Source organism: Sorex araneus, chromosome 7 (assembly GCF_027595985.1).
Source record: "Sorex araneus isolate mSorAra2 chromosome 7, mSorAra2.pri, whole genome shotgun sequence".
Lineage (NCBI taxonomy): Eukaryota > Metazoa > Chordata > Mammalia > Eulipotyphla > Soricidae > Sorex > Sorex araneus.
In genome coordinates, this window is record NC_073308.1 from 60476609 (window position 1) to 60502013 (window position 25405).

Sequence of the window (25405 nt, forward strand, 5' to 3'; positions counted from 1 at the left end):
CTCAGGTATTTAAAAAAAATTACCCCTCACCACTCAGGTCAATTTCTCTCCTCCATTTTCTAAAACCCCAAATTCTTCCCTTCAAAATTTAGTTCAAGAGCACAGGTTAGCTATGTTGTAGCTCAGTGGCAGTCTGAATGCATGAGGCCCAGGGTTCAATATCTGGCAACACCAAATAAAACAACAAAAAACATTTAACCCACTAGTCCTCCCTCTCACTCCAGGCCCTGGTAAAGCAAACGAGAAAAAAGAAAGAAGATCTATTCATTCAAATGTGCTCTTTAACTCTCTAGGAAAACCATATGGCAAACCATCTTTAAACAAAAGTCACTGACCAATTCTTGGCTGGCAAGCAGTCTCTTGGGGACAGAATAATCTGTTCTACTTTATTTTTTAAAAAAGCTTTTTAAAAGTCTAACTACTGATTTCTTTCCATCTCTAGCTCTAGGCACATGAAATTGGCAGATACTCCCAGCGCCAGAAAGATTATTAAACTGTTTCACATTTTGAGAAATGGCAAATTGTTCAGGGCTGTGTAACCAATAACTACAGAACTAGATTTCCGCAGTGTAGTCACTGAGTTTACTGTGAACGGCCTTGAATCACACACAGTTCTGTTGCCGGTGCATGGGCAGCTGGGACCACTGAAGCTTAGTCTTCTTGCTGCCTCCTGGGTGCCAAGGCTGTCATTTCCCCATCGCCTGCGGTCCTTACGAGCCTGAGGTCAGCCAGCCCACGCTCCCCATGTGGCTGAAGAATTTAAATGACTTCTGCTGAAACACTGGTTTTATTTACTACATTAACTTCATACTCTTGCTCTAAAATGGCACTGTGCCCCCTCCAGTTTTCTAGTCTTGTCCCTTGTTGGTCTTTTTTTTTTTAATTGAATCACTCTGAGATAGACCTTTACAAAGCTGTTATGATTAGGTTTCAGGCATACAGTATCCTAAGAGAAGAGACTGTGTTAGTCTTTGAGGAGACAAATAAAAGCAGCAACGCTGCTCTGATCCCACAGAGAGAAAATGCTAACATTCTTCAGGTGGACTTACTCCTTTTGGGTCCTGTGGTTCAGCCCTTCTCCCCACATCTGTCAGGAGTCAGGGAAAACAGAGGCCTGTTTTCTGTGACAACATTCTCCACAGCCTGGGCCACCTCTGGGCAGTTCCTGCCCTCAAGCCCTGGGACCTCAAGTGTCCAATTGGCTCAGTTCCCATCTTCAACTTAGCAGAATTCTACTCAGGTTACCTTTTGAATTCAAAACAAGAAGAATGTTCCCCTGAGTGCATGGGTGCTAAAAGACTTCTCCACACAGGCCATATGCTTCTGGTAACATAAACTCTGAACAACCAAAAGACACAATTTCTGATACCAAATTAGCCTTTCCAAACTAAAGGCCTAAAACAATTTTATTTAGTTCATGGCATCTCTCTAAATATCTATAAAACTTCCCACATTTAATTGGAATAACAGCTCCTGGTGGAAAACCTTTGCAACTCACTTTTACTAAAATAGGGCTTAAAATTGATCAATGATCATTTCCAAGTCAGGGTTTTTCCCCCGCCTCTAGTCCTGAGTGGCAAACAGTATTAACAGCTTAAGGAAAATTCTGGGTAAGATTTCTCATGAGTATACCCTGCAGCATGGAACCCTTGGGCCTCAGTGACTCATTAAGCAAGGTACTAGAGTGAACACTTCAAGGAAAAGCAAAACATTATTCCTCAGATTCTTCCTCAGTGCATTACTGAGGATGTTTGAAGTTATAGGGAACAGAAACACAATACAAATCAGCTTATGCAAACCAGAAAATACATTAGCTGGAAAAAACTATGGGAGCACACGGAAGGGAAGTGGAATCAAGAGTCTACACTGGGACCAGAGTGACAGTTCAGCAGGTGGGGCACTTGCCTTGCTCACGGCAGACCTGAGTCTGATCCCTGGAGTCCCACACGGTCCCTCAAGCATCAACAGGAGTAATTCCTGAATACAGAGCCAAGTGTGACTCTTAAGGGTCAGGTAAGGCCCCCCCCCAAAAAAAAAGAAAAGTGTACACTTCAGGAAACTGATTTGTCTTTCTCGACACCCTCCTGACCCAGTCTCTGTATACCTCTTGCATCCTATGAATATTTTCCATGTGACCCAGGAAATAAACTCCAGGCTATCATTTCATGCACTTACTCAACACAGACATGGAAAGTCTTATCCACTTGGTCCATCACAAAGTTCCTGTTGAGGATTCTTACTTACTGACTGAATCATGTGACTTTCCCAGGAATCACAGCCTAGAGATAGGGCTCTGAGATTGGTCAAGCCTCAATCACATGGCAACTTTTGTGTTTTAGGAATAGGCAATAGGGAAAGGGGACATTAGAGATCAACATGATTGGCACCCTAATGAAAATCACATAAAATGAGAAGGAAGTGCCCAAATGAAAGGGGCCAATACGAGAAAGAGTGCAAAGAGAAAAACATTCAGGACAGCCAATGATCATTAGCAAGGTGACTGTCACTGACACCTTCCATGCAAAGTTAAGGTGGCCATCTGTTCAGGTGATAATCAGGCTTCTTAAACATGTTTAGCAAACTGCTACCTACTCAGATGACCACTGAGAAAATTATGGATATACTCTTTAATCAACAGCTTTAAATAGCTGAATTCTAGTTGCTCCTAACAGAAAAATAATCTTGAATTTTCTGCTTCATATTAAAAACTTAGCTGTAGGGTAGGAAACAACATTCAAGGAAGATTACATGAAGTATTTGCTGTTCCTATGTAACTACTGGTTATCTTGTTTTGTTTTTGTTTGGGGGCTCACACTCAGGTGCTCAGGGCTTACTCCTGGTAGTACTGGGGGATAATATATGGTGGCAGGGACTGAACCCTGGTACTATGCCCTACCCACTGTACTATCTCTCCAGTCCTGTAAGATTCCAACAGCCTCTTTCTCCTTTTTTGGTTGGCAGAGCTTGATTTGGTTAGAATATCTACCCTGGCTCCACATGATACGTGGTTAACAACTGTTTGGGGATTATATTTGATAAGTTAGATTCTAAACCAGACACAATGGTCCTAGGACCCTTACTAGGGCTGGAAGAAGGATGACTTACCTTACTAGGGCTGGATCAAGAATGACTTATTCTGACCAATAAGACATATGAGGAATCTGTATTATATCAGTTGCAAACAGAGATAGCTAAGAGCATCGGGGTTTTTTGGAAGAGATGTGACTTTTCTGTTGTTTTCAGGTAATGGTGATTTAGAGCACATTATATGCTTTAGGACTATACTTTCATACTTCTTCAAACATATGTAATTGCACCATGCCCAGGTATGGCCCCAAAATAAACCAAGACAACAACAAAAACAGATGGAATTTAGGAAACAGGAAAGCTGAGGTGACTGTCAATCAGAATAGAAAAAAAAATACATATATATATGTATATATATATATAATCACTGTATCACTGTCATCCCATTGCTCATAGATTTGCTCAAGTGGGTACCAGTAACGTCTCCATTGTGAGGCTTGTTACTGTTTTTGGCATACTGAATATGCCATGGGTAGCTTGCCAGGCTTTGCCATGCAGGCAAGATACTCTCAGTAGTTTGCCGGGGTCTCTGAGAGGGACGGAGGAATTGAACCCGAGCTGGCCACGTGCAAGGCAAACACCCTACCCACTGTGCTATCGTTCCAGCACACACACACACACACACACACACACACACACGTGCGCGCGCGCGCGCGCGCGTCTATAAACTTCAGTGTAGTGGTAAGACAGTCTGTCAGGCTGATAATATTACAGATAAATTTTTTAACTATCTTTATATATATTAGGTTTTTTTTTAAATCAACAATTTGAATTTAATGGCATTTAACAGAAACCTTAACCTACTATACAACTCTTAGGCCAGGGGAAATTACTAAAATTTAAGAGAACTAGCTGCTAATAAAAACTGTTTTCTCTAGCTATCATATATTTTTATCTTTACAGTAATAATTTGAACTGGAGCAATAGCACAGCGGGTAGGGCGTTTGCCTTGCACATGGCCGACCCGGGTTCGATTCCTCCGTCCCTCTGGCAAGCTACCGGTGGCAAATTCGATATGCCAAAAACAGTAACAAATCTCACAATAGACACGTTACTGGTGCCCGCTCAAGCAAATGGATGAACAACAAGACGACAGTGCTACAGTGTTATGTATGACCAAACAATATACACATGAGCCAAAGGAGATATCTCAAGAGAAATTTTAAATTATTTTAATTAAAAACATATAACTTATCAAAATTTGTAGGATGCAGCAAAAGCAAGACTCTGAGTAAAAATTATATCATTGAACACACATTCGCAAAAACAGATCTAGGAACTAGAGAGATAGTACAGCGGATAGGGCTCTTGCCTTGCACACAGTCAACCCAGATCAATCCCTAGCATTCCATGTGTTCCCCTGAGAAGTAATTCCTGAGTGAGGAGCTAGGAGTGACCCCAGAACATCATCAGATATGGCCCCCAAATAAATTTTTAATTAAAAAATCTAGAAATTAATAACATAAGCTTCTACCTTATAAAATTTGGAAAAAAGTAAAAATAAACCCAAGGAATAAAATAATTATAGTATAAATCAATAAAGGTGAAATAGAAAATCAAAAGACAATCAGTGAAACCAAAAGTTGATCCTTCAAAAAGATCTATAAGATTAATAAACTCATATTACTTTTAAGGGATATAAATTACTAATATTAGCAGTTAAAAAGGGATTTATATTCTTTAGTATTGATCCTGTAGATATTAAGGATAATAAATTAATCTTATCAATAACTGTGGGCCCAAATTTTGACAAGCTAGATGAAACAGATCAATATCTTTAAAAAAAATTCTACCAAAATTCATATAAGAAACAGCATCTGAACGAGCTGACTAATAACTTCACAAAGCAGAAACAGTGGGCCCAAACTGCCTAGTGGTGAACTCTTATCAGACATTTTGGGGAAAATTATAACAATTCTCTACACTCTCTTCCAGAAGAAAAGAAACTACATCCTAGCTTGTCACATAAGGTCAGCATGATTGTAAAAACCAAAGATATTACAAGAAAGGAAAGCTATCTCTCATAAACACAGGACCAACCAACATCTTTGATAAGCAAAAGGCATAAAGGTCCCTCATAAAAATATTAGCAAATCAAATCCAATAATGTATAAAAGCATGTGAGTGCCCAGAAGACATTACACACTTGCCTTGTGTGCAGCCAATCTTGATTTAATCTTGGCACCATACATGATCCCCCAAGCACCACCAGAGGATGCTCTTGAAAACCTGAGCACTGCTGAGTATGTTCCCCCACCACAATTTTTTTTTAAATCATATGAGGGTGTAGGGAGCCATCTTACAGAGCTTGGCTCTCATCGTCTAGTCAAGTGGAGGCTGCTTGGGATTCCTGTGATCTTATCATTTCACCATTTGTCTCACTAGCCAACAGCCATGCCTGATCAACAATCTACTACTGTTCCTATGGGGGTCCAAGAATACATACTATACCATCCCCCTCCCAGCAGAGGTATAAGTATTGTAACTGCTATGAATAAACTCTCTCTTTCTCTCCTCCTCCTTCTGGCTCCGCGTCTGTTCATTCAGCTGCATCCCCTCCTTAGCCCCAGGAAGGGTCCTCCCTGCGGGACAGGACGGGACCCCACATGAGGGGCCTGGGAAATAACTTAAAGAGACAAAGCACATACCTGGCATGCAGGAGGTCATAAGTTAAATTCCACAACCTATAGACCCCTGAGAAATATTAGATGCAGTCAGATTGCCAGGAATGAATGGCCTCTCAAGCTTGACCTCAGGAGGATATATGGAAACTAAATTTAACCTGATATTTAGTTTGGGCAAATCTCTGAACCTTTTTCATAACTCTATCCCACTATACAGTATTAACAAAAACACTTCTATGTGCAAAAAAGTACACAAATTATTCGTTACCTAAAACTAGGACGTACTCATTTCATGGTATAATAGCAACAGATACCAGGCGAGACTACCGTCAGGAATCAGAGTTTCAGGTTTACAGCCATAGGTTTCATCTTTGGCTGGCTTCAGAATCACACTGTTCTTCAAAACACACGAACTGAAGCTCCAAACCTCAAAGAAACACAAGTCCCACCCAAACCTGACACACACGCCCCAGAGAATGACTTCAAGGGTCAGATCCTGAAAGAAAGGAGAGTCGGGTCCTGCAGACAGAGGGAGCAACCACGCCTCTCAGGAAACATCTAAGAACTTGACAACACTGCCATCCTATGCTTCTGCAGAAGCTGCAGTATTTCCCACCAAGCCTCCCGACAGGCAGGAACTTCTTACACAGCCACCGAGTTACTCCAAAAGGGAGAAAAAAAAAAAAAATATATATATATATATATACACACACACATACACACACACATACACAATTCATTACCCATGGGATATGTCCCAGTTAATGGAAATTAATTAAACTTTTTTCCCTTCATGTAGAAAATCAACCACACAAATAACCATATCAAAAATCAATGGAGCATCTATTTCATCCTAAAAAAAAAAAAAAATCAACTAGCAGAAGGCTGCAGAGTCTTTTTTGTGGGCTTAACAAAAGCCATTTTTAGATAAAGGGGCTGTATTTTTTTTGAAAATAGAAATTCAGGGTCTCTCATGAATTTTCTCTCTGTGTCATGATTACATTCTGTGCATGTGGACACAGACATTAATACTGGGACTCCTGGTTATAATATAAATGCATATAGTAAAATGTAAGCGTGTATAATAAAATATGAATAGGCTTCTATGAATTTTCCCTTGGTTGCTCAAAAAAGCAATTTTCACTTGGAGATGTTTCTGTACATCTAAGTAGTACAACTGTACCTATAAAACAAAGTCTAATCTGAACTCAGGTCTACCAAAGAAGACAAAGGAAAACTCCCTCTTACCAGGTCTACCTAACTTACTTCAACGTTGGCATTCACATTGTATTTGCATCAATGATAACACCAAATTTCAAATCCCATGTGTTTAGCTATTCTCATCAAAACAAATCCCCTAAGGAATTTCCTTCCTTTTGCTCCGTAGCAAATTAATATCTGCAAAGTGAAATTTAACACAGCATCCCTGCCAGGGATGAGAGGGCAGCAGGAAACTTTGCAAAAGTGCCTGGGCAACTTAAGTCAGCTCAAAATACTTTAAACCAGAATATAAAGACTGATGCACTGACAATGAGCAAATGATCTGAAATATAATTTTACATTCAATAATTACACTGACCTTTCTCTTCAACTATTTCAAAGAAGTATTTATAAAAATATTAGCAGTATTTTCTGGAATTAAACATGTATTTGGTAGATGAGGTCACTAATACCTTAGATAAGGCTTTAATTACAGTTAAACTGCAGCCTGCACTGTTTAAAGTACTTTTATAAGTTCACAATAGTCCTACACCAATGCTACATGAATGTACACCATTATTTTCCCTATTTGACATGTGAGGAAACTGAGGCAGAGAGAATATAAGTAGCTTCCCTGGATAACATGGGATAGAGTCAGAATTCAAATCTGAGCAATCTTCTGTTTCCAAATTCAGTATTCATCTGCCTAGACTGTACAGTACTTCAGAATAGATTCCCAGGTTTAATTTTTCATATTTATAATAGATAGTCTTTAAGAGAATGGCCGACCTCATGGAACAAACAGGCCAGGGAAAGGAGGATCTCGAACTCAGGTCTACAAGGATTTCTTTCTAATTTGTCTTGGACTTGCTCTTGCCTCTCACTCACCCATGAAGGTCTCCAATTTCATCCATTTCTATCTTGAAATACAACAACAAAAAAACATTTTTCAGACCCATGTACATTCTTGTTCTCTTTGACCACACTAGCAAGTGAGATCTAGGAAAGATAATCACTTTTATTTATTGCTTGATGGTTTAACCAGATTTGTTTTAACAAGTTGATACATTTTCCCTTAGCATTTTACTTTGAAGATTTGCAAGGTTTCATCTATTAGTGACCAAAGTGAGATATTCGTGGGGGGTGAAGGAGAGGGAGGGGCGGGAGAACTGCCTGCAACTTATCTGCCTATATTGAATATTTACAACTGAACTCTTCCAAGTTCTGAAGGCAACTATATCCTAGAGCATGTTGGAACTGGTCAGTCCCTCATCTCTATGAGTGGAATCCCAGAGGGAAAGAATTGAGGGATATGTAGCAGTGACCCTAGAACTCACACCAGTACCAAACATGGCCTTACCCTAGGGATTCTCAAACCCACACACAACTGATATTATTGAAGGAAAAATATCCTGCCAGTTGTTGAGAGGTGAGAAAGATTTCATTCAGGACTACTGTTAGGGGCAGCAAGACTACTGCAACAGGGGAGAGAGGAAGGCTGAACTTGGAACACTGCAAAGGCCATTGGAAAGGTGCACCAACAAGTACAGTGAGAGAGTCAGTAGATGGAAAATTACTAGGACAAAAGACAAGGAGTAGGAGAATTATGGGGACAGAGAGATAGTACAGGAGGGAATGCACCTGTCTTACACATGGTTGACGTGGGTTCAATCCCCACACCTCATATGGTCGCTGAGTCCTACCAAAAGTGATCTCTGAGGGACAGAGCCAAGCATAAACTCTGAGCACAGCTGGGTGTGAGCCAAAACATATCAATAAATAAATAGATAGATAAATAAATAAAATTTTTAAAGAGTAGGATAATTGCGACCAAATGACCTAACAGGATTCTTGCTGAATACAGACCAGGGTGATAGAATGCCAATCAGGAATTTGATCAGATATGACAAGTGGGTTGATTCTCATGAACTCCAAATTCTTGCAAAAACTAGGCTACGCAAACCAAAGACAAAATGATAAGCCAATGCCCGTATCCCCCCACTCACACACACGCACACCACATGCGTGCACACCCATGTGCACGACCACATACACACACACACACATACACATGCACATCACTTTGAATTATGACAATCAAAACTGTCTTGATATAAAATTGGCATTTTTTTCTGCAAAGTGCCAGGTAATAAATACTTTTGGTTTTTCAGGATGCATAAAAACTGTAATTTTGGGGGCTGGAGAGATAGTACAGCGGGTAGGGCATTTGCCTAGACTGCGGCTAACCCGGGTTCAATTCCCAGCATCCCATATGGTCCCCTGAGCACCGCCAGGAGTAATTCCTGAGTGCAGAGCCAGGAGAAACCCCTGTGCAATGCCAGGTGTGACCCAAAAAGGAAAAAAAAAACTGCAATTTTTTTCTTATTTTTCCAATCATTTAAAAATAGTTAAGGGAGAGAGAGAGAGAGAGAGACAGTACAGCAGGTAGGCACTTCCCTTGCACGTGGCTGACATGGGGGACAACACCCCATGTAGTCCCCCAAGCCCACCAGGAATGATACCTGAGCTAAGAACCAGGAGCAAGCCTTGAGCACCACTGGGTATGGTCCCCCAAAGAACAATAAAAATATTTAAACTATAAACTGTAAACTATTATTAGTTAGAAGATCTAAACTATTATTAGTTAGAAGATCTTAAGACAAAAGCAAACAAACAAAACCGAAACCATGTGATAAGCTAGATTTGCTCCATGTGTCAGAGTTTGCCAAACTCTGCTTTTCACTAAACACTACTTATCAAATGGATATAGATGTAGAGAGTATTATGCTTAACAAAAGACAGATTTAGTTAAAACTATAATTAGAGCCTCAGTAGCATTCTATCAATATTATTTTCGCAACTAAGGGAGAACAGAATTAGAAGCAACATCTTCTTATTAGCAGTCCACAGGCTGCCTGAACATCAGGAAAGTGGCTCATTCCCAAATGGCCTGGGAGATTGCTCCACGAGGTTCCTGCAGAATCTGTCCTTGCCCCCTAAACAAAGTTCAAGGGTGCATTCTCACCTCTAGGTCCCCATATTTCCAAGGATCGATTGCTGACCAAAAGGGTGATTGCTTTTTAAACAAACAAACAAACAAAAAAGGCTGTTTTGGTTTATATTTAACACGTTTTCCACCTTTATCTCACATTCTAAAACAGTCTCCAGGATTAATGTGCTCCTGGCTCCAGGATCGTGAATGTGAACCAGGTCACCTATCACCTTGTCTTGCTCACGGGTAGGTTGCCTGGGCCTATTTGTTTTACCATCCTCAGCTTTTCACTCCAAAAACAAAAATTTAATCCTATTACCAGCATTTCCCTAGGAATGATGGCAGGCTAACCAAGTCCCTGGAACTCCACGACCCAATGGGAGAATTTAATCTTTGTGCTGCTCCTGCTTTTAACTGCCACAGCAAATGCCACTGCAGGAAAAAAAAATCCAACAGCCACTTACGCTTTTTTCAATTTACCCGATTCTATTAGATAAGGGCCCAATCACTAGAGGAAACGGTGGAAAAATTTCTAAATGAATGCAGAAAAACAAGTCTAAAATGCAAATTTATAAACCCTATAGGAAATTTCTGCCATGGGCTTATTCTTTTTTTGATTAAACATCAATATTAAAATTTCAGCTCTGATGCTAAGATTCTAAATAACAAAGCAGCAGCTGATTTTAAAAAATGGGACACATATTCCTTATTTTTAATCAAATTTATTTTTAAATCATACAAACAATATATAGTGATTGCAAAAAACATAGAGACATATAAAGTATAAAGAAAAGAGTAAACATCATTCAAAGCACCACGAGAGGTAAAGCTAGTTTGGTTTGATTTTGTTTGTGGGTCACTCCCACCAGAACTCAACCCAAGATCAGGCACCAGAAACACCTGGCAGTGTGGGGGTGCCCTAGGGCCTCACTCAGAGTGCTGAGGGCAGAGAAGAGAAGGAAATGCAGTGGCAGGGATCCCCCTAGGGCCTTTTTGCAAGCCTGCAGTGCTCTAACACATGAACCATTTCCCCAGCTCCATTAAATTCCTTTCTAAAAACCTGATTTAGAGGATAGAATTTAGATTTTAGATAAGAAAAAAATTTTAAAAATAAATAAACAGAAAGAGATTAAAGACAGAGTCCTTATTTTCTTGGTATCTGATGCCAAACCTCTGCCAAACATTTTAGCAGTTTGTAGTCCCACCCTAAGGTTCTGGGAACCATCTCAAAGAGACTTTAAGAAGGCATCCTCTTTATTTTGGGGGAATGCTGGGGACTTGAACCCAAGGTATGGTCATACATGCAAAGCATATACTCTACTGAGCTCCACCCCCAGCCTCAAGAAACTATATTCTTGAATCAATTAGTGTAAACACTCAGAAGCAGGGAAAGATTCATTAAAAGTAATCATTTATGTTTTTTAGATGCCTATAATTAAATCTCCTAAAATATACAAATACATTGCTAATTTTATAGAAAGTGACTAGAGATGGACAAACAGCAAACTCCTTTCCGTGTGTGTGTGTGTGTGTGTGTGTGTGTGTGTGTGTGTGTGTGTGTGTGGTTTTTAAGTGCTGACATTTTATCCTGCAAAGTATTTACTAAGATTGGCAATGCCACTTAGGAGACCAACCTAAGCTATGAGGCACTTTTGAGCCATCACTCAGCATCCATACTCTCTCTCTTTTTAAGAGTGCCCCTGCTTTGTGTGAAGAGGCAGAGCACACAGACAAGCAGTTTTCCCTTCTGAACCTTCTTGGCAGCCAGATATGACCCAGAGAGACCGTATGATCAATGAGCCTAAGGGGAAACCCTTGGAAACCCTTCAGAAAAGTCCCATAAGGGGAAGCAGCAGGAGGTAGACTCCCGGCAGGCTCCCTCCGGCTCTCTGAACCTCTCCTTTCCTACTTGAGGATCTGCAGGTGGCCAGACCTGTGATGCTGGGTTGAGTACAGATCACACTCAGAAAAGCCCAGCAAAAAGGTAGGAGGAAGCTGCCTCTGATAAGCAGGGAGCTGCTCTCTAAGGCCTGCACAGCCTAGATCCAGAAATATTTTAAAGGAAGAAAAACAGTCTCCTAATTGGTTTGAGTTTATGGATAGTGAACCCAAGCCTTACTGATGTATCATCAGCTTAGGTTATTTTGCCAAGGTAAAGAGGAGGTAGCATTGGCAGAAATCAATGAGCTCATTTAAATACTCTCCCATACAATCAATATCTATTGAACATCCAGGTAGGGCGATAGAAATACAGAAATAAGTAAGAGAAAGCTTAGCATCTTAAAGCAGCAACTGAAAAAGATTAATTCCACCCAACACTGGTGTGTCACATGGTATCACAGCACATACAGAAAACCATTAGTAGCAGAATGAGAAGGCAACTAAAATCAGAGCTGGCTTTCCAGGTGCTGTGAAATCTAATGCCTGACTTTAGCTGGGAGAGTGTAAACCAGGCAAATGAGGCAGTGAGAGGCAGGGAGAAGGTGGAGTACAGGCAGAGCTCAGAAGGGGGTGAGAGAACTTGAGATAGTGGAGAATGTAGATGTAGTGTAAGAATCGGCCACAGAACAGGAATAGAAGTGTACTGATCACTCTCTAGCGAGCATGAGGCGAAGAGTTTGACCCCCAGAACTGGGCTGGAGCGAGAGCACAGCAGGTAGGGCGTCTGCCTTGCACTCGGCCAACCCGGGTTTGATTCCTCCATCCCTCTTGGAGAGCCCAGCAAGCTAGCAAGAGTATTCTGCCCACATGGCAGAGCCTGGCAAGCTGTGGCGTATTTGATATGCCAAAAACAGTAACAAGTCTCACAATGGAGACGTTACTGGTGCCCACTCTAGCAAATCGATGAACAGGACGGGACGACAGTGCTACAGTGCCCCATATGCCAAGTGTGAACCCGACACTTCAACATGCCAGCCCTGCATGTGCAAGCTTCATGGAGACAGTGTGCGGTCCCAAATGAACAATACAAGCCAGTGTACAAGTCCTGAACATCAAATAACAACAAGGGCAAGGGGAGGGGTGAGTTATAGAGACTTCCCTGGGTCAGACTAAACATGGTTTCTAAAAAATTATCATTATTGTACTCATTACAATAAACAGAAATAAAGGACCCAAAGAATGATCAAAATGTAGCTCTTCACTTTTATTTTCTAACCTGCCCAAAGCCAGATCCCCTCCAGATGTGGCTGTGCTGTCTGAACAGTGACACTCGCCAGTTCCCTGCACATTCTGAGCCTCTGAACTAGAGCGTCTCGTTGACAGTGAGCAGATCATAGGGGGCTCCCCTCACTAGAAAAGGACTGCAGGGGCCTCGGCTGCTGGGTCAGAGGACCCATCAGACTCACTATGGGGAGAAGAAACACTTGAATCATAATACAAAGCAGTGGGCAGAAAGCCAACAGCCCTGAGCACTGCAGACGAGGACAGAGCTCTTCACTGGGATGCTGGGGCCGGGGGTGGAGAGACTTTCATCAGGTGGACTCGAGAGGAAAGACCAGAGGTGCAGGGATGGAGGGGGAGTCCTAGAGAAGGTGCATGCTCGGGACCGCCTCCTCCACCTGAGCGGAGTACAATGCCTTGGAAACACCACTTAGACCCGCATGCTTCGGCTTCCACAGCTGCATTGTGGGGACAACAGACTGGAAGGGAAGGAATTCTGTGAGGGTGACCTCAAGCTATCACAGCAGCAGCTAGCCCGTGGGCAGTGCCAGAAAAAATGGGGCAAGCAGGGAGATGGTGGTGCCCTGCACCAGCCAGGAAACACAGGGAGAGACACCGCTTTCTCGGGAGGAAGGTGACTGGGTTCAGTTTCAGATATATTCCCCCCGTTAACCAGGAGAGGGCTGGTTTCATGCGGTGCTGCCCAGGGCAGAACTGTGGGCCTCACAGGTTACTTTAGAATGGGTGGGATGACGATAACACCAGAGCAAAGGCCCGGTGGCACCATGAGGGAGACCGTGTAGCCAGGAACGTGATTCAGAGGTAGAGCACAGGCCTGGCATGACAGAGAATCTGTTTGATACCAAGCACTGCCTGGCCCCTGAAGCCCAGCCAGTCATGGCCTAAGAAAACAGAAGACAAGTGGAAGAAAAGAAGGAACCTGGCAGTTCCTTGAGCCAAACAACCCCTCAACAAATGAAGAGAGGAAAAAGATTGAGAGGAGCAGTGATGAGACCAGAGGAAGGTGGCAGTGTGAAAGTCAAACAGGGCCAGAGACAGAGAACAATGAGCTGAGCTAAGTACATGATTTGCAAGCAGGGGCCTGGGTGTACCCAATCCCCACCATGGCATGGTCCCCTGAGCACCATCGAGAGTGACCCCCACACATTGTGCTGGAAAAGGCCTGAGCCCTAATGGCTGTGGCCCCAAAACAAACAATAAGTGAAGTTTAAAAAAAAATTTAAACAAATATATCACTACAATGAGATGAGGGGAAATGCCATCCTATGTTGGAAACTAGTTTAATGGCTCGATAAACAGGGCTGGAGAGATAGTACAAGGGTAACACACTTGCGTTGCATGCAACCAACCTCAGCAGGATTCCCACACCACATATGGTCACCCTAGTGCCACCAGGAGGGATCCTTGAGCAGTGCCCGGTATACCCCCAAACCAAAAAAAAAAAAAAAAAAGGACCGGATAAAGAAAAAGAACAGCAACAAAAAATAAGAAATCTCAACAAAAAGTGGTTTTCTCTAAACTCCAGTGTTGACACTTTTTAAATTACTTATTACCTTCAAAAAACAACCAATGAAATCTCCACATCCACAGGAGTCAAAAAACTTTCTGGTGATGAACTGCACTAACAAAAAATCCTCACATAATAATCAGAGGAAGGCAAGAATCATAGTTTTCCAGAAAAGAACTTAGAACATAGTGGCTTGAGTGAACTACAAAGTAAATTGCACACGGCAAATAAAGCTGTGACCCAAGCTTTCAGTCACTGGGCAAAAAAGAAAAAGAAAGCTGCTTAAAAATCAACCACTTTGGGGCTTGAAAGAAATTCAGGGACATCCACTGGTCCAGAACAGATGTGAAACCATTTCTGAGAGGTCACTGAAAGGCACATCACTGAGTCATCCAAGACCGATCAGAGATCAGATTGAAATCCTGGGGCAAGAGGTTGGGAACAATTTATTGGTTTTTGAAAGGTTTTAAGCAAGCTGACCTGATGGGCTATGTGTGCCCTCACATTAGAGACCCCCCAGCTGACCTGGTCAGGAGACCGAGGGCTGGAAGAAATGAAAACCCGCACCTCAGAGCACAATCCTGCACCAGGATCACCTAGGATGATGGAGAAACAGGCACTTGTGAGCGCTCCTCTGGGAGTTTCAGATTCAGCCCCCCCGCCCCCACCCCTGCACGACATTTCAAACAGGCGCCCCCATGTGGACGGAGGCACTTTCAGGCCCTCACATCCAGAGGAGTCATTAGCCACTTTTCTCAGAGTATTATCTGCTCAAGGAAGCCCGAATCCTTAAGGACCAAGAAAAAAACTATTTCAAGAATAGCACTGAAAATGAAATAGAAAAAAAGGAACAAATTTAAAGTGTTGACACTGAGTCAGAGCCATTCTGGTTATTTTGAAGGGACAGGCCATGCTAGGAAAAGAGCCCAGGGAAGCTAAGTCTGCAATCATAAGGGCTGGAGAATACGCTGAAGATCAAAAATGACCAAACACGCTGAAATAAAACAGAATGAGTAACGGGTCAAAGCTGGGAGTGGTTTTAAAATTGTGATTAGATGTGTGCAGAGCCAACTCATTTCAGAATGACAGCCTCAGCGAGTGTGATTAACTCTCAGAAGGCATTTTTCCATATTTATTTGTGCTATTAACTCAGAGAATCTAGGCTAGATTCGAGTCAGGCTAGATTTTTATTCAAAATCACTTCTGAAAACAGCTTCCCTCTGGTTCTACATGGAGTCAGGGAAGCTGCAGAGAAGTAGTTCTCACCCTGCCTCCCCCAGTTCTGCAGAACTCAGGCCTCCCAGACTTCTCCTTAGAAAGGCCAGCGTTCAGCCGCTCTTTGATAACCGCTACTCTTTTCTCCTGCAGGCGGCTCTTAACCCTGAAACACTATATTCAAATAGCCCATTCTCCCAGCAGTTCCCAATCTCTGTGATTGCTCCATCTCTGTAACGTGTCTCGCTGTTCAGAGAACACATCCAGAGTCCCCAGCAGATGAATTCCACTGACACCTCTCCTCAGGACTCTCATGCACATTTTATATCATCTTGTCTCCGACTCCTTTCAAAGCCATTTTCCACTTGTGCTTCTTGCTGGGCACCCTGAGCATCAGCTATCATTTCCTCTGAACAAAGTGTTGGAGCCTTTCATTATCCATGTTACTTCGATGTCCATCTGAGCTGCTCCTGCCCCCTCCTAAGCATCCGGGTCCAGGCTTTTCTTGGTCCCCTTATTTCCTTGTATTCTATCCCTACACCGCCCCCACACACACACATACACAGTCAATAAGCTTCTATCCTTCCCCCCGCCACATCCCCACACCCCAAATAACTCACTTCTGACAACATAATAGTTGGCTTCTGACCTTTTCAAAACTAGTATAAATATCAGTCTGTCAACACAACACTGATTTTTACAGCTTGGCGGCGACAACATAGTCCAAGTCCTTCCACAACACAGACAGGCGCCTAGTTCATGCTCGCAGCCTGTTCTCTGCCATGAGAATGTTGATCGCCTTTATGGCCTTTCATCCCAGCTCCCAGAAAGATCAGAGCAGTTCGTACTAATAGGAGTTAAGTGGCGAAATCCCGACACAAGCCAGACACCCACCCCTCCTTGGAGATCAATACTCAGCAGTTACTTAAAATCAAATCCCAAACCTAAGAAGTCAATCAGTCACAAAGTAACTTAATGTGACATAGTCTCTCTGCTTCCCCATTTATATATAAGGAAATATATATATATATGGAAATATTTTTTTTTTTTGCCTTTTGGGTCACACCTGGCGATGCACAGGGGTTACTCCTGGCTCTGCACTCAGGAATGACTCCTGGCGGTGCTCAGGGGACCATATGGGATGCTGGGAATTGAACCCGGGTCGGCCGCGTGCAAGGCAAATGCCCTACCCGCTGTGCTATTGCTCCAGCCCCTATATAAGGAAATCTTAAGGCACACTTTATCATTTTTTTTGAGGCACCTTGACTTACAATACTGTTCATGATAGGGTTTCATGCATATAATGTTCCAACACCATCCACTCCACCTGAATTTGCTTCCATCCACCGTTTTCCCAGGGTCCCCTCCAGCCCACCCTCTCCCCCTCGGGTTCTGTTGCCTTTGGCCACTGTTATTCCCTTACTATGTATTCCCTTATGAGATCATCTCTATCTGTCCCTCTCCTTATGACTAAATTCACTAAGCATGCAATCCTCTAGCTCCATCCCCATAATGGCAAAATGCACGATTTCATCTTGTCTAATAGCTCAGTAGCATTTCATTGTGTGTATCTATTTATGTGCATACATATATGTATATATAATATCAATGCACTGTATCACTGTCATCCTGTTGTTCATCGATTTGCTCAAGCAGGCACCAGTAATGTCTCCATTCATCCCTGCCCTGAGATTTTAGCAGCTTCTCCTTACTCGTCCTTCCAAACAGTGCCATATTGGAGGCTCTTTCAGGGCCAGGGGAATGAGACCCATAATTGTTACTGTATTGGGCATATCGAATACACCACAGGGAGCTTGCCAGGCTCTGCTGTGATATATATCAATGCAAGCTACTTTAATAGGATATGACCTTATTCTTTCTGCAATTATTTCTGTCTTCATTAGAAACAAGAACTTGTGGGAATCCCACCTTAAAGTAACAACCATTTTTTTTCTTTGCTTTTTGGGTCACACCCAGCAATGCTCAGAGGTCACTCCTGGCTCTGCACTCAGGAATTACCCCTGGCCGTGCTCAGGGGACCATATGGGATGCTGGGAATTGAACCCGAGTCGGCCATGTGCAAGACAAACGCCCTACCTGCTGTGCTATCACTCCAGCCCCAAACCATTTCTAATTATGTGCTTTTTCTTTAAATCTATAAACTTTTCTCTAACAGAAAGTGCTAAAGAAACCAAATATCGTCCCATGTAAAGAATTTATTTGGGCCTTTCCAGACATCATACACAAAAGCAACTCAAAATGGACTAAAAATTAAAACTAAGAGTTAAGATGATAAGCTTCCTAAAGGATACAAAAGGGGAAAAGGCTGTATGACATTGTATTTGATACAAAAGCACTACCAATAGATTGGAAACACTTTGAAATTAAGCACTTCTTTACTTCACAGATCAGAACCAAAAGAGTGAAAAGGGGAATTATGGGATGGAAAAGAATAATTGCAAGTCTGACCTCTAATATAAAGTTAAAACTCAGAAAAAAGAACTTAAGCAACAACAAAAAGACAAGTGACCTGATTTCTAAAATGGTCTTGACCAGATATTTCTCCAAAGAAGATATAAAGTATGTACTGAGAAAAATGTATATATACATCAAGCCATCTGAAAAGATATTTAACATCATTTATTATTAGGGAAATACAAATCAAAACCATACTAAGATATCAATTCACATCCATTATGATCAAAAAACAAGTCAAAAAAGGAAAGAGAAAACAATAGAACAAAACCCCAAACAAGCCTTGCTGGCAAGGGTTGGAGAACCTGAAATGCCTGTCTACAGCTGGTAGGAAGTAAGGTGGTATAGATATTGTCTATAATTGTGTGACAGTTCCTTTTTTTTTTTTTTTTTTTTTTTGCTTTTTGGGTCAAACCCGGCAATGCTCAGGGGTTACTCCTGGCTCTGCACTCAGGAATTATTCTGGCAGTCCTCAGGGAAACATATGGAATGCTGGGAATCAAACCCAGGTCGGCCACGTCCATGCTCTACCCACTGTACTATCGCTCCAGCCCCTGTTTGACAGTTCTGTTAAAAATAAGTAAATAAAATAAAACTACCACATGATCCAGCAATCCTACTGCTAGATACCAAGAGAGGGAAAAGAGGAACTCATAGATATTTGTATGCTATATAGCAACAATATTATTCTTAATAGCCAAAACATGGTGGATAAGTAAACAAAGTGTGGTATATGTATATACCACACACACACACACACACACACACACACCTTTAAAAAGAGAGGAAATTCTAACATAATACTACAATATGGATGAAACTTGAGAACATTATTCTAACCAAAATGGGCTGGTCAAAAAAAGATAAATACTGTCTGACTCACTCAAATAAAGTTATCTAGACTGGTTAAAATCATAGAAACAGGAGTAATAGGGGCTGAGGGGCAGGGATTTAAGGTGAAATGGGTAACTGGTTAATAGAAACCAAGTTTCAGCTCTGCAAGATGAAAGCATTCCAGAAATTAGTTTCATAACAATGTAAATATATACTTAATGGTATTAAGTATATGACTAAAATAGCTAAACTGATACATTTGGTGGGGGGTCGTTTCTCACAAGTGGTGTTCAAGAGGTCTGGAGGTCTTCCCGGCAATTCTTAGTCAACCTGGCAGTTCAATGAAGTTCAACGTGTCTGAGGACAAAGGTCTCCAGGGCCACATTAAGCAATATTGGGGGTGCTAGAGAAGCACCGGACAATTCTCAGGGTACTATGGGGTGCCAAAGATCAAACTGGAGTTACTGCAAGGCTTGTACCTAAGCCTCTGTACAATCTCTACAGTCCCAAAATGGAAATTTTTGTTATGTGTGTTTATTTTTTTTAATTGAGTGATCGTGAATTACAAAGCTACAAAGATATTTATGATTGATTTTTCAGGGCTATATTGGTCCAACACCAATCCTTTCACCAGTGGCCATTACCCTCTATTAATGTCCCCAGTTTCCCTCCCACTCCCTAGTCTCTACTTTTACCCTCCCCCATTGTTCTACTGCTCCCTTTTCTAACTTATCCCCTTACCCCTGCCCCAGTGCCAAGCTTCCTATTGAATACCCATTCTCCTTCTCTTCATTTTTATTGCCACTGGGCATTTGGTATTCTCCTACAAGGTTTCTTTATATACCATGTTATGTGTATTCAAATACAATTTTAATTATACTTACAGGATGTTCCATATCAATAAATATAATGTTTTGGGGCCAGAGAGATAGTATAGGGTTGTAGGTGCTTGCCTAGTACACAGCCTATCCTGGTTGAATCCCTAACACGGTATATGGCCCCCTGAGCACAAGTGATCCCTGAGCACGGAGCCAAGAATAAACCCTGAGCACCACCAGGTGTGGCCCCGAAAAAACAAATAAAACAAATTAAACATTTTAATAAACATTTGAAGTAATCTTAACTTATAAATCTATAGTAGTAGTTTTGGTTTATATGGAATATGTTAATTTTCAGTATTAAAATATACAAAATGTTATAACACTCATAGATCTTTTTTTTTTGATGTAAGATATTTTTATGTAACATTAGTATTGTTCAAGCAGTCAACATAAACACACCCAAGAGACCAGTGCTAAGAGCATAAGTGATCAGTTTCAGACTCTCGCCTATCTGGCACTATTGCTATCCCCAGGAAAACTTAGTTCCCTGAACTCTCAATCCCTATGTCACTGGCACGCAGTTTTGACCTTCTTATAGAAGGAAACAGGGTAAGTTCACTTTTATTGGTGTCTTGGTTCCAATAAATTAGGCCTAATAATAAATACATCTCATGGTGGGTACAGTTGAAGTATCTTCTCATTGCTTATTAACACTCATAGATCTTTTAAGATATAATATATAAAGACTGGAAATTTTTAAGTAACACAATATTTACTTTTCATAAAATTAATAAACTTATTGGAATGATTACTAAAGGACATAGTAAAGTTTTTGGAGCAACAGCACAGGGGGTAAGGTATGTGGCTTGCATGTGGATATGGCTGATCTATGTTCAATTCCTGGTGGTACATATGGTCTCCAGAGCACTTCTCAGAGTGACCCCTGGTCCCAGAGTCAGGAGTATTCCCTGAGCACTGCCAAGTGTGGGTCAAAAGTTAAAAGAAAAAAGTGTTTCTTATTAAAGTCTACTGCCCCATTTCCTATTAAAACTCCCTTTTATTTGTATGATTCAAAGAATTTCCCAAATCTCAGGGCACTAGAAAACAAGCATTTTATCTGTATGAACTTCAAAATACACAACAAATATTCATTCCAGTGTTTTCTAGAAAGTGCTGGAGTGGAAGTAAATATAGCTGTGCAGCCAACTTCATCATCACCCCAAACATTACTCTCTATTCTCAACCTGAGTCTGATAGCTGAGGGAAAGCTTACAAGCAAATATGAAGTGTCAGTGTTTCTTAAAATTCACTGGTCAGCCTCATGATGTCAAAAATATATTTGTCCATTGGGGCTCAGGGGGGAAAATTAGATTTAGACATAATTTGTAAATTTAGACATAAGTTCAAACATAGTTTTATTCAATAGTACATTTTCAATTTGGCCTGAAAATAAGTTATTTGAGAATAAAGTCTATGTGAAAACAGAACACTAAAAATACTGGCATCATTTTAAGAGAAGCAAACATCAAGGAAGTAACAATGTAACACCTTTAAATTAAAAATAAATAAATAAATAAATAAATAAATAAAAGCAAGTCAACCTTACTGCGTTTAGTGTGTCAACCTTTGGAGAAACTTAGTTGTATTATATAGACTGGCAAACCCTAGACCACTGGCTCACACACACTAGACTTTAGTGTGTTTGTGTGTTATCAACACGCATGCTAGGATGACACTTTCATAAACAATGCAAACATACAAACCAGTAAGATGAGAATTAGAAAACACTAGAGGTATCATCTTATAAAGAAGCTTAGATTTCATTTAAACTGCCATATACAGGAATCCTTTCTACAATATTGACTGATAACTGATTTTGATAAACAAGAATGTCAACATTTACACAGGCAAAAAATAAGCTATACAAAAATACACAAAGAAATACCTCTACAAGTCATGAAGTTTAATCATTTATTTTAACAACATTCTTTGTTTGAAACAGAGTGAATCCTTCTTGGAACTTCTTAACACTTTTATTGAAGTACCAGGATTTACAATACTGCTAATCATGCTCTTTGTGCATATATCATTCCAATACCACACACATGCCCAGAGATCCTGCTTCCCTCCACAGGTGTCCCAGAGCCCCTCTCACACCGCCCATGTAAACTCAGTTCCATAAACAAAGTCTCCAGTACCAATGACTCTGGCTATTTATTGTTCTCTTACTATGTTTATTTCTATCCCACATATGAGAGAAATCTTTTTTTTTTTCTGTTTGTAAAGGTTTTTTTTTTTTAAGATTTTTTTTTTTTTTTTGCCTTTTGGGTCACACTCAGCAATGCTCAGGGCTGACTCCTGGCTCTGGACTCAGGAATCACTCCTGGCAGTGCTCGGGGAACCATATGGGATGCTGGGAATCGAACATGGGTCGACCATGTGCAAGGCAAACGCCTTACCCACTGTGCTATCGCTCCAGCCCCTATTATTATTTTTTTAATAGTGAATCACCGTGAGGTATAGTTACATACATATAAACTTTCGTGTTTGCTTTTCAGTCATACAATGATCAAGTACCCATCCCTCCACTAGTGCCCATTCTCCACCACCAATGATCCCAGTATCCCTCCCACTCCCCCCCCCACCCTGCCTCTGTGGCAGGGCATTCCCTTTTGTTCTCTCTCTCCTTTTGGGTATTATGGTTTGCATTGAGTGGCCTTCGATCTATAGTCTACATTCGGCATGTATCTCCCAACCTGAGCGGGTCATATGAGAGAAATCTTTTTCTTTATTTATTGTGGAAGTGATGGGCTGGAGCGATAGCACAGTGGGTAGGGAATTTGCCTTGCATGCAGCCAATCCAGGTTCCATTTCTCTGCCCCTCTCAGAGAGCCAGGCAAGCTACTGATAGTATCGGCCTGCATGGCAGAGCCTGGCAAGCTTCCTGTGGTGTATTCGATATGCCAAAAACAGTAACAAGTCTCACATGAAGATGTTACTGGTGCCTGCTTAAGCAAATCGATGAACAATGGGATGATAGTGATACAGTGACAGTGGAAGTGGTGACACCTACACTACATATTGCTGATTAATGCTAAATTTCTGAAATTCTTTTAATACAGCATCTGAGCCATCAAACAGATACAAATTCCAAAAGGAAAAATTATTTTCATTTCAGTTTCTGATCAATATCACAGCTACCTAAAATCACCCAGATCTAGATGAATCTAGATATGTCTCGAAGGAGGCTGAGCTGTATCACCTCCCAAAATGCGTAAGGGGTTGCCCAGAGGATCTAGAAGCACTTCCCAACGGGAACCACTGGGAATGTTTCAGGAAAAGAAAGGGAGAATAACTTCTCAAAAAGACCCTTTTGTTACATGATGACATGAATGGATTACAGGTGTGTTAATTTTCCATGATGTACACCTGAAACTTAAACAGTATTATAATACAATGGTACTTCAACTGGGAAAAAAAAAACTTTAAACAAGACTACATTCACTTGTATATGGAAGCTCAAATGTAATATATTATAAAACATTACTGACCACGTGTCAATGGTTTTGAGAAAAGAAGTTTATTACCTGTTACTGTTTAGCAACAGATGTCTATGGGAGTTCCTTTTGCTCTTGCTGCTTTATAAGAGTGGGTGCAAAGATTTCACCAACACTTGGCACTGCTGAATAGACCCAGAAGGTGGTTGTCCAAAATCTATAGAAGAAATTTAAAAGGTCCCACAAAATTAGTTAACTGCCAAAACATCCAAATTCCTCTAATATTTCTCCCTTTCTGTTGATCAACACTGGTTGCACAGTAAGTGGGTTCTGCTCAGACTACACTTAACCATATCATTTAAATATTTTTTAAATAACAGTAATTTTTAAACAAAAAATATATCTACTTATAAATCTGAATTCTAGACAAAATATACTCCCAATGGATAGCAAAAGGTAGGGAAGGAATCTTTTGTATTCCAAGACATGAAATAAGTTATATTCTTTTAGAGAACTTTCACTCAAAGTGAAACCAGACAAATCCCAATCCATGTAACAGTACACCATATTGATGATAAAGTATACAGTAGAAAGAGATTATTACAATTAACTTTTATAAGCCACCTTTTAAAATGTACACGACTGGAGCCAGAGAGACAGCTCAACAGGCTTAGCACATGCTTTGCACATGCTTTGCATGTGGGAGTCCTGGTTCTAATCCTTGGTGCTACATGATCCCTGAAGCATGACCAGGAGTGACCTCTGAGCACTGAGCCAGGGATGACTCCACAGTACTATAATTTATGGTCCAAAAAAGCAGAAAGAAAAAAATTATAATATTCCCTAATTCCTAATGTATATTAAAAGATAATTCCCTAACTTGAACAGACAAAGTCAAGCCTTGATTAGAACACAGAACAGACCGCTGAATGGCGGGGGGGGGGGGGCAGGGACACAGTAATATAGGCATAACGGATGGAGGGGGTCCAATACAAATACAGACAATAGTGGAGGTATTTTGGCACTTTGCACTTTAGTGGTGAGTGTGGTTAGACAACTTATTTCTGAAGCATGTAAGAAAGCACACCTCAGAACACATAAAATCTTGTATATCAATGTCATCTAAAATTTATTTTCTTTCAGAGAGGGTGTGGGGGGATGACAGAGGGTTTATGCCACACCTGATGGTGCTAAGGCCTTACTTCTGGCTCTACACTCAGAGGTTACTCCTGGGGGTGCTTGAGGGACCATATGCAATGCTGGGGGATCTAACCAGGAATGATGGCCATATGCAAGTACTCCTGTATTCTCTCTCTAGTGTGCCCTCCCCTAAAATAAATCTTGAAAAGAAATAAAAAATCATCCCCAGATGTCACCATAAGAAGTTGTGTGTGTGCATGCATGCACATGTGTGGGTCTGACATGGGAAGTTTCCAGAACCTAGAATAATTCCACATAAACGAACTCCATCTCCTTCCTAGTCCCACATGAAAAGGTTCATCATGATGTGCTAGAGAGATTCAGGCTCTTCTCCTGCCTCTCAAGAATTTCAGATTACTTCCAGCTGCTTTTCAGGTGATTTCAAGTGACTCCTGAATGATGAAAGGCCATTTCTAATTCATGAGAAATACTTCTGCCCTCTTAGTGTCCATTATCATATATCCTGTACTCTGCTTTTTCAGCACGGCGCATACACAGACACACACAGACACAGACACAGACACACACACACACACACACACACACTTCAGTAATGAGGCATCATTGTGTATTAGTAAAGGCTTTACTGAGAATCTCTCGTACATTTCACCATCAGGATCCCGCCAGCAGCAACACTTCAAGACTTCAAAGGAAGCCAATCTCTTTGACAGTAATGCAGAGAATGACATCGAAAGCAAGGTTAAATGGAACTCAAGTCAACTGAAAGGACTCTTAACATTCACTGGGTTTTGATAATTCTCTTGGTTGTC

General features: G+C 41.2%; 1 protein-coding gene across 1 annotated transcript in view; it reads right to left on the minus strand.

The window, feature by feature from the left end:
* The window catches only part of FHIP1A (FHF complex subunit HOOK interacting protein 1A), a 224674-nt gene that overhangs the window by 139205 nt on the left and 60064 nt on the right, over window positions 1-25405 (minus strand). Inside the window, exon 2 of the mRNA XM_055144688.1 lies at window positions 23526-23652. The gene's annotated coding sequence lies outside the window, so the exon portion shown is untranslated. The remainder of the gene's footprint in view (window positions 1-23525; window positions 23653-25405) is intronic.